Source organism: Moschus berezovskii, chromosome 6 (genome assembly GCF_049115385.1).
Source record: "Moschus berezovskii isolate FMDL1 chromosome 6, NW_MosBer_1.0, whole genome shotgun sequence".
Classification (NCBI taxonomy): Eukaryota; Metazoa; Chordata; class Mammalia; order Artiodactyla; family Moschidae; genus Moschus; species Moschus berezovskii.
In genome coordinates, this window is record NC_142465.1 from 114210307 (window position 1) to 114218631 (window position 8325).

Below are 8325 nucleotides of genomic sequence, written 5' to 3' on the forward strand. Positions count from 1 at the left end.
TCGCCAAGTGCTGATGATTCAGAGAGGAATAAGGTGGGGACCTTGGTCCCAGAGCAAGCATGGTCCAGTGTGGGGAAAGCCATGTCAACAGATAGACACAGAGTAATTCATTCTACCCGAGCTCTGATGGAGGTGTGGGCAAGGTCCTGCTTCTGTCCACAGAGGGAGTAACTAACTCAAAGGAGGTGGTGTTTGAGTTGGCTGAGTCTAAGATGACGAGTAGGCTAATGAAGGTGGGAGAGCAGAGCTCACTGGGAACTTCTGGTGGCTCCCGGAGGCCTGGGTAGAGGATGAGTGAGTAGTGAAGACTGTTGAGGTGAAGATGCAGAGGGAAGCGGAGTTTCTTGTTTGTTTGTTTTTGGCTGCTCTGCACTGCTTGTGAGATCTTTGTTCCTTGACTGGGGTCTTGAACTCAGACCACAGCAGCAAAGGTGCTGAGTCCTAACTACTGCATTGCCAGGGAACTCTGGGAAGTAGGGTTTTGAATGCCAGTTCAGGGAGGTGAGGTGAGAGCGGGGAAAGTAGCTGCTGGAGTGTTGTAGGTAGGGCAGAAACATGGGCAGATTTGAGTTATAGACGATTACTTGGATGGAGAAGATGGCAGACTGGATTTGGAATAGGTCGGTGAAGGCAGGTGCAGCAGGTTTAGTTTTGAGACTTGCAACTTTAATGTTCCCGAGGCCTTTGACAACTCCCAGCTTGCCTCCCTTGTGTGTTCTGGGGTCCACGGAACATCTGATTCAGCCTCCAGATTCTCCCAATCCTCTTTGCCAAGTTCCTCCCGGAGATGGAAGGTGGCCTTTGAGGGGGATGAAGCTCTTGCTTCCGCCTCTCATCCAAACTTCTCCCCAAAGGGGTCCACGTTTTCTGCCTTCACTGTCTCACCTCCCATTCGTTCTGCAGCCCACTGCAATCTGGCTTCCACTCCCACAATGCCACCAAAATTCTTTCTTCCATGGTTACCAGTGACCTCCTGAAGAGCAGAATACAATAGATCCTTGCAGTCTTTATCTTACAGGACCATCCCCTCTGCTGGGGTAAAACTGTCGACTAAACTCATCTTCAAAGAAGGCTGCAGAGCCAGCGAACTGACAATGATTCCATTGTCAATGTCCCTGTAGATTCTGATGGCTCCTGTGTTTCTCTCTCCAGATTAGGCTTCTCCTTGGAGTTATAGGCTTAAATATCCAGCTGCCCCTTAACTGTCTCCACCAGAATGTCCCACAAACCCTCTATACTCAGTGTAAACTGAATCCATCATCTTCCTCCAAACTCTTCTCCTGCATCCCCATCTTGATCAATGGCATTAACCCCACTCCCAGTTGCCTCCATCAGAAATCAGGGAATTTGGGACTTCCCTGGTGGTCTGGTTGTCAAGAATTGTCCGCCTACCAGTGCAGGGGATGCGGGTTCAGTCTCTGATGGGGGAACTAGGATCCCACTTGCCTCATGAGGCAACCAAGTCTGCCAGCCACAGTTACTGAACTCACATGCCCTGGAGCCCCTGAGCTGCAACTAAGACCTGACATGGCCAAAAATAAACAAATATTAAAAAATAAAAGAATAAAAAATAAATCAGGGAATCTTGTCCTTCTCCCTTCCCACGACCGTCAGCCACTGAAATCAATCACGAGCCTTCTGATTCTGACTCCTGTGTTCTGCTTACAGCCCCTCTGGATGCCACTCCTCACAGACACAGCACTGCCATCCCACCTGTATTGTTGCAACACCCTCCTGAGAGGAGTGCCTGACTGCTTACAGCCCCTCTGGATGCCACTCCTCACAGACACAGCAGTGCCATCCCACCTGTATTGTTGCAACACCCTCCTGAGAGGAGTGCCTGACTGCTTACAGCCCCTCTGGATGCCACTCCTCACAGACACAGCAGTGCCATCCCACCTGTATTGTTGCAACACCCTCCTGAGAGGAGTGCCTGACTGCTTACAGCCCCTCTGGATGCCACTCCTCACAGACACAGCAGTGCCATCCCACCTGTATTGTTGCAACAGCCTCCTGAGAGGAGTGCCTGACTGCTTACAGCCCCTCTGGATGCCACTCCTCACAGACACAGCAGTGCCATCCCACCTGTATTGTTGCAACACCCTCCTGAGAGGAGTGCCTGACTGCAGTCTTGTCCTTCTCTGATCCACCCTCCATACCACAGTCAGCGTGGTACTTCTAACACCCAGATTTCACCACTGCGTTTCTCTCTTTTTTTTAAAGAGAAAAAGTATTTGTTCATTTTGGCTGCACCAGGTCTCAGTTGCAGCATGTGGAATCAGGTTCCCCCACCAGGGCTCACACCTAGGTCCCCTGCGTTGGGAACTCAGTCTTAGCCAGGTACCACCAGGGAAGTCTTTCCCTTCCTCTCTTTAACAACTGCTTCCCTCCCTCCACAGTTGCCCATTGCCTACCAAATGACATCCAGATGCATGGCCTGGCATTTGAGGCTGGCCCATACCATGGTATGGCCTGTGGGCACCTCCATCTCCTTCTGTGCTTTATGCCCAAGCCACCCCAGCTCTCGTGGCTCTCCACACACTCCATGCCGCTCCTCACCTCCCTGCATCCTCTCTGCCCACATTCTGCCTCTACCCATTCCTTTTGACTCTAGTAGCCCATACACTTTCGGTCTTCTCTTGCATACATTGGGATCCTGTCACTTGCAACCAGAAAATTCCTCTGTATTCCCATGTCATCCAGAGCATGAGTCCGTCACTGCTCTTCTCCACTGTTTTCTACTTGACTTTAATTCTCTGTCCTTCCCCGTGAGATTCCTGAGAACAAAGACTTTGTCTGGTTCATCTCCGCATTGCTGTGTTTCACACAGGACCTAGCAGAGAGTAGGTGCTTAGTAAATGTTTCATAAATAAATGAGGTAGATAGGATCCTACCCTGCTTCTGCAGACTCAGCTCACATTGATCCCCGAGATCCAGCCTATGTTCTAGCTGTACCCTTTTAGGCACTGCCCCTGCTGTTTAGGATGGTTAATGGTGGACACCCTGGAATCAGTTAGCAATTGCGTTGGCTGCAAGTCATAGGTAATGGAAAAATCATGATTTAAGATGACACATTTTTGTTATTTTTACAGTTCTGGAGTCAGAAGTCTGAAATGGGTCTCAATAGGCTAAAATCCAGGTGTCCCCAGGGTTGTGTTCCTTCCTGAGCCTCTGCAGAAAGCTATTTCTTTTCCTTTTCCAGTTTCTAGAGCCTTCCTGCCTTCTTCTGACACAGACTCTTCTCTTTCATTCTGAGGACCCCTATGATTACTTTGCACCCAACCAGATAATCCTCATTAATCTCTTTATCTCAAGGCCATCTGATTAGCAACATTAATTCTATCCACAAACTTATTTCCCTCTGCCACGTGAGAACATATTCACAGATCCTGGGGGATCAGGATGTGGACATCTTTGGGGAAGGGGCATTATTTTACTTCCTATAGTCAGTATGGGTAAAATTTTCACACACAATTGAAAAGAATGTCTATTATGTAGTTTCTCTGTTAGGTCAAGTCTGCTTACAATTTTGTTCAGATGTTCTATCAGTTCAGTTCAGTCTCTCACTTGTGTCTGACTCTGCGACCCCATGGACTGCAGCATGCCAGGCCTCCCTGTCCATCACCAACTCCTGGAGCTTGTTCAAACTTATGTCCATCAAGTCAATGATGCCATCAAAACCATTTCATCCTCTGTCGTCCCCTTCTCCTCCTTTTCCAACATCAGGGTCTTCTCAAATGAGTCAGTTCTTCGCATCAGGTGGCCAAAGTATTGGAGTTTCAGCATCAGCTTTAGCATCAGGACTGATTTTCTTTAGGATGGACTGGTTTGATCTCCTTGCTGTCCAAGGGACTATCAGGAGTCTTCTCCAACACCACAATTCAAAAACATCAATTTTTCAGCACTCAGCTTTCCTTATAGTCCAACTGTCACATCCATACATGACCACGGGAAAAACCATAGCTTTAACTAGACAGACCTCTGTTGGCAAAGTAATGTCTCTGCTTTTTAAAGTCTCTGTTTAATGTCTCTGTTCTATCTAGGTTGGTCATAGCTTTTCTTCCAAGGAGCAAGCGTCTTTTAATTTCATGACTGCAGTCAATATCTGCAGTGATTTTGGAGCCCCCCAAAATAAAGTCTGTCACTGTTTTCATTGTTTCCCCATCTATTTGCCATGAAGTGATGGGACCAGATGTCGTGATCTTAGTTTTATGAATGTTGAGTTTTAAGCCAACGTTTTCACTCTCCTCTTTTACTTTCATCAAGAGGCTCTTTAGCTCTTCTTCACTTTCTGCCATAAGGGTGGTGTCATCTGCATATCTGAGGTTATTGATATTTTTCCCAGCAATCTTGATTCCAGCTTGGGCTTCATACTTATACTGAAATTTTTTTTCTGCTAGCCCTATAAATCATTTAGATAGGTATGTTAAAATATCTCACTGCAATTATGGATTTGTCAACTTCTTTAGTTTCTATCAATTTTTACTTCATATAACTATAAAGCTTTGTTGACACACACATGCAAATTTATAATTATCTCTTCCTAAGAGACTGACTTTATCATCATGTAATGGGCCTTCTATCGCTAGCAATGCTTCTTGGCTTTAAGTCTACTTTGAACTAAGGATAGCCACATCAACGTTCTTTGTTCATTTATTTGTTTTTGGCTGAGCTCTGTGGCATGTGGGACTGAAGTTCCCTGACAAGGGCTTGAACCCAAACAGCCTACACTGAAGCCCAGAGTCTTAACCACTGACTGCCAGGAAAGTCCCTACACCAAATTTCTTTGAATTAGTGTTTGCATGGTACATATTTTTCTATCCTTTTAATTTCAACCTTTCTGTAGACTTATTTTAAAGTCCAATTTGACAATATTTTCATTGGAATATTTACTTTTCACATTGAATATAATTAACCACTGACGTTAAATTTAGGTTTAAATCAATAACTTCACTATTTTCTACTTGTCCCTCCATTTCTGTGTTCCTTTTTCTTTTTTTCCTTTTCTGGCCTTCTTTGAATTTTTATTATTCTATTTTTTTCTCCTAGTTAACTTGTTAGTTACATATTTTTTTTACAATCTTTTTACTGATTCAGTTCAGTTCAGCTCAGTCGCTCAGTCGTGTCCGACTCTTTGCGACCCCATGAATCACAGCACACCAGGCCTCCCTGTCCATCACCAACTCCCAGAGTTCACTCAAACTCATGTCCATCCAGTCGGTGATGCCATCCAGCCATCTCATTCTCTGTCGTCCCCGTCTCCTCCCGCCCCCAATCCCTCTCAGCATCAGAGTCTTTTCCAGTGAGTCAACTCGTCGCATGAGGTGGCCAAAGTATTGGAGTTTCAGCTTTAGCATCAGTCCTTCCAATGAACACCCAGGATTGATCCCTTCTAGAATGGACTGGTTGGATCTCCTTGCAGTCCAAGGGACTCTCAAGAGTCTTCTCCAGCACCACAGTTTAAAAGTATCAATTCTTCAGCGATCAGCTTTCTTCACAGTCCAACTCTCACATCCATACATGACCACGGGAAAAACCATAGCCTTGACTAGACGGACCTTTGTTGGCAAAGTAATGGCTCTGCTTTTTAATATGCTATCTAGGTTGGTCATGACTTTCCTTCCAAGGAGTAAGCGTCTTTTAATTTCATGGCTGCAATCAGTATTCAGTTCAGTTCAGTTCAGTTCAGTCGCTCAGTCGTGTCCGACTCTCCGCGACCCCATGAATCACAGCACGCCAGGCCTCCCTGTCCATCACCAACCCCCGGAGTACACTCAAACTCATGTCCACAGAGTCGGTGATGCCATCCAGCCATCTCATTCTCCGTCGTCCCCTTCTCCTCCCGCCCCCAACCTTTCCCAGCATCAGAGTCTTTTCCAGTGAGTCAACTCGTCGCATGAGGTGGCCAAAGTATTGGAGTTTCAGCTTTAGCATCAGTCCCTCCAATGAACATCCAGGATTGATCTCCTTTAGAATGGACTGGTTGGATCTCCTTGCAGTATAAGGGACTCTCAAGAGTCTTCTCCAACACCACAGTTCAAAAGCATCGATTCTTCGGCGATCAGCTTTCTTCACAGTCCAACTCTCACATCCATACATGACCACGGGAAAAACCATTGCCTTGACTAGACGGACCTTGGTCGGCAAAGTAATGTCTCTGCTTTTTAATATACTATCAAGGTTGGTCATAACTTTCCTGCCAAGGAGCAAGCGTCTTTTAATTTCATGGCTGCAATCAGCATCTGCAGTGATTTTGGAGCCCAAAAAAACAAAGTCTGACACTGTTTCCATTGTTTTTCCATCTATTTCCCATGAAGTGATGGGACCAGATGCCATGATCTTTGTTTTCTGAATGTTGAGCTTCAAGCCAACCTTTTCACTCTCCTCTTTCACTTTCATCAAGAGGCTTTTGAGTTCCTCTTCACTTTCAGCCATAAGGGTGGTGTCATCTGCATATCTGAGGTTATTGATATTTCTCCCAGCAATCTTGATTCCAGCTTGTGCTTCTTCCAGCCCAGCGTTCCTCATGATGTACTCTGCATATAAGTTAAATAAGCAAGGTGACAATATACAACCTTGACGTACACCTTTTCCTATTTGGAACCAGTCTGTTGTTCCATGACCGGTTCTAACTGTTGCTTCCTGACCTGCATACAGGTTTCTCAAGAGGCAGGTCAGGTGGTCTGGGATTCCCATCTCTTTCAGAATGTTCCACAGTTTATTGTGATCCACACAGTCAAAGGCTTTGGCGAATTCAATATTGATACTATGCTTGTTAAAGTCAAACATAAAATTAATACTTTTACTATTTCCAGGACCGTGCAAGGACATTAGGATATTTTAGTTGCATTTACCCACTTTTTAATTCTGTTGCTGCCATGAATTTTAAAGCTCATAAGACATAATTTTTTTACCAATCAATATTAACTTAGATTTATCCACATATTCCCCCTCTCCTTTGTTCTTCATTGGAGTTTCCATATTTCCTTTTCCTTTCCATTTTCCCCTTCTCCCTAAAGCAGTCTGTCCTTTAACAGAAACTCTGTTGATAACAAAAAGCCTTGGTGATAAATATTCTGTTTTATTTTTTTTTTGTCTGAAAACATCTTTTCGTCATCTTTCTTGTGGGATCTTAGTTCCTCGACCAGTGATTGAACCCAAACCCCAGCAGTGACAGCATGCCGGGGAATTCCCAATGTCATCTTCGTTTTTGAAGGGTCTTCAGTTAATGTGGAAATCTAGGGTGGCAATTACTTCCTTTCAGCCCTTCCATTTTACTGTCTTCCTTTCTCCATCCCTTCTCTTGAGAAGTTAGCTGTTGCTCTGGTCATTGCTCCTTGGATGATCATGTATCTTTTTTATGGACCTTTTCAGAATTTGCCTTTGATTTACAGCTGTTTCACTATCAAAGTCCCAGTTACGGTTTTCTTTGCGTTTCTCATCCTTGAGATGCCCTGTGATTCTGTTTGTTCATTTTGGCTATGCTGGGTCTTCATTGCTGTGTGCTGGCTTTCTCTAGTTATGGCGAGTGGGAGGCCCTCTCTAGTTGCTGTGCAGGTTTATCATTGCAGTGGCTTCTCTTGTTGTAGAGCACGGGCTCTTGGGCGCGTGGCCTTGAGCAATTGTGGTGCAAAGGCTTAGCTGCCCCATGCGTGTGGAATGTTCCTGCACTAGGGATGGAAAGTGTGTACGCTTTGAAACATTGTCTATTCAAATTTGATTTCTGCCCTATTTGTTCCCTCCCTTTCTGGAGCTCCTCATATTAGAGCTTTTCATTATGTTCTACCTGAATCTTATGCTTTTCCCCCCTGTACTTTCTGTTCTTTCCCCTCAGTCTTCACTAAAGATTATTTCTTTTGAGATCTCTGATGGAGTGCACAATTCCTTCTTCAACCATGTTTGATCTGCTGTTAGACTTATTTATTAAGCTCATAAGTTCAGTTAATGTATCTTTCAGTTCTGGAATTTTCATTTGATTATTTTTTAGTTTACAATTCTCTTTCAAAATTCCATTTGTCTTCTGAATTCTTAGATATATTAACCATGATTATTTTCAAAGCCTGGGTCTCATAACTCCACTGTATGAATCCCCTATAGAAATTTGTTTAAAATTAGACTTTTAATTTTGAGACAATTATAGATTCACATTAAACTGTAAGAAATAATAGAGAGAGCCTATGTTCCCTTTCTAGTTACCATCAGTGGTAACATCTTGCAAAGCTATAATACAGTTTTATTACCAAGATACATTGATACAATATTATTCCAGTTTTCACAGCTTTCCTTGTACTCATGTGGATGTGTGTATATGTGCCTGTCTTGAAT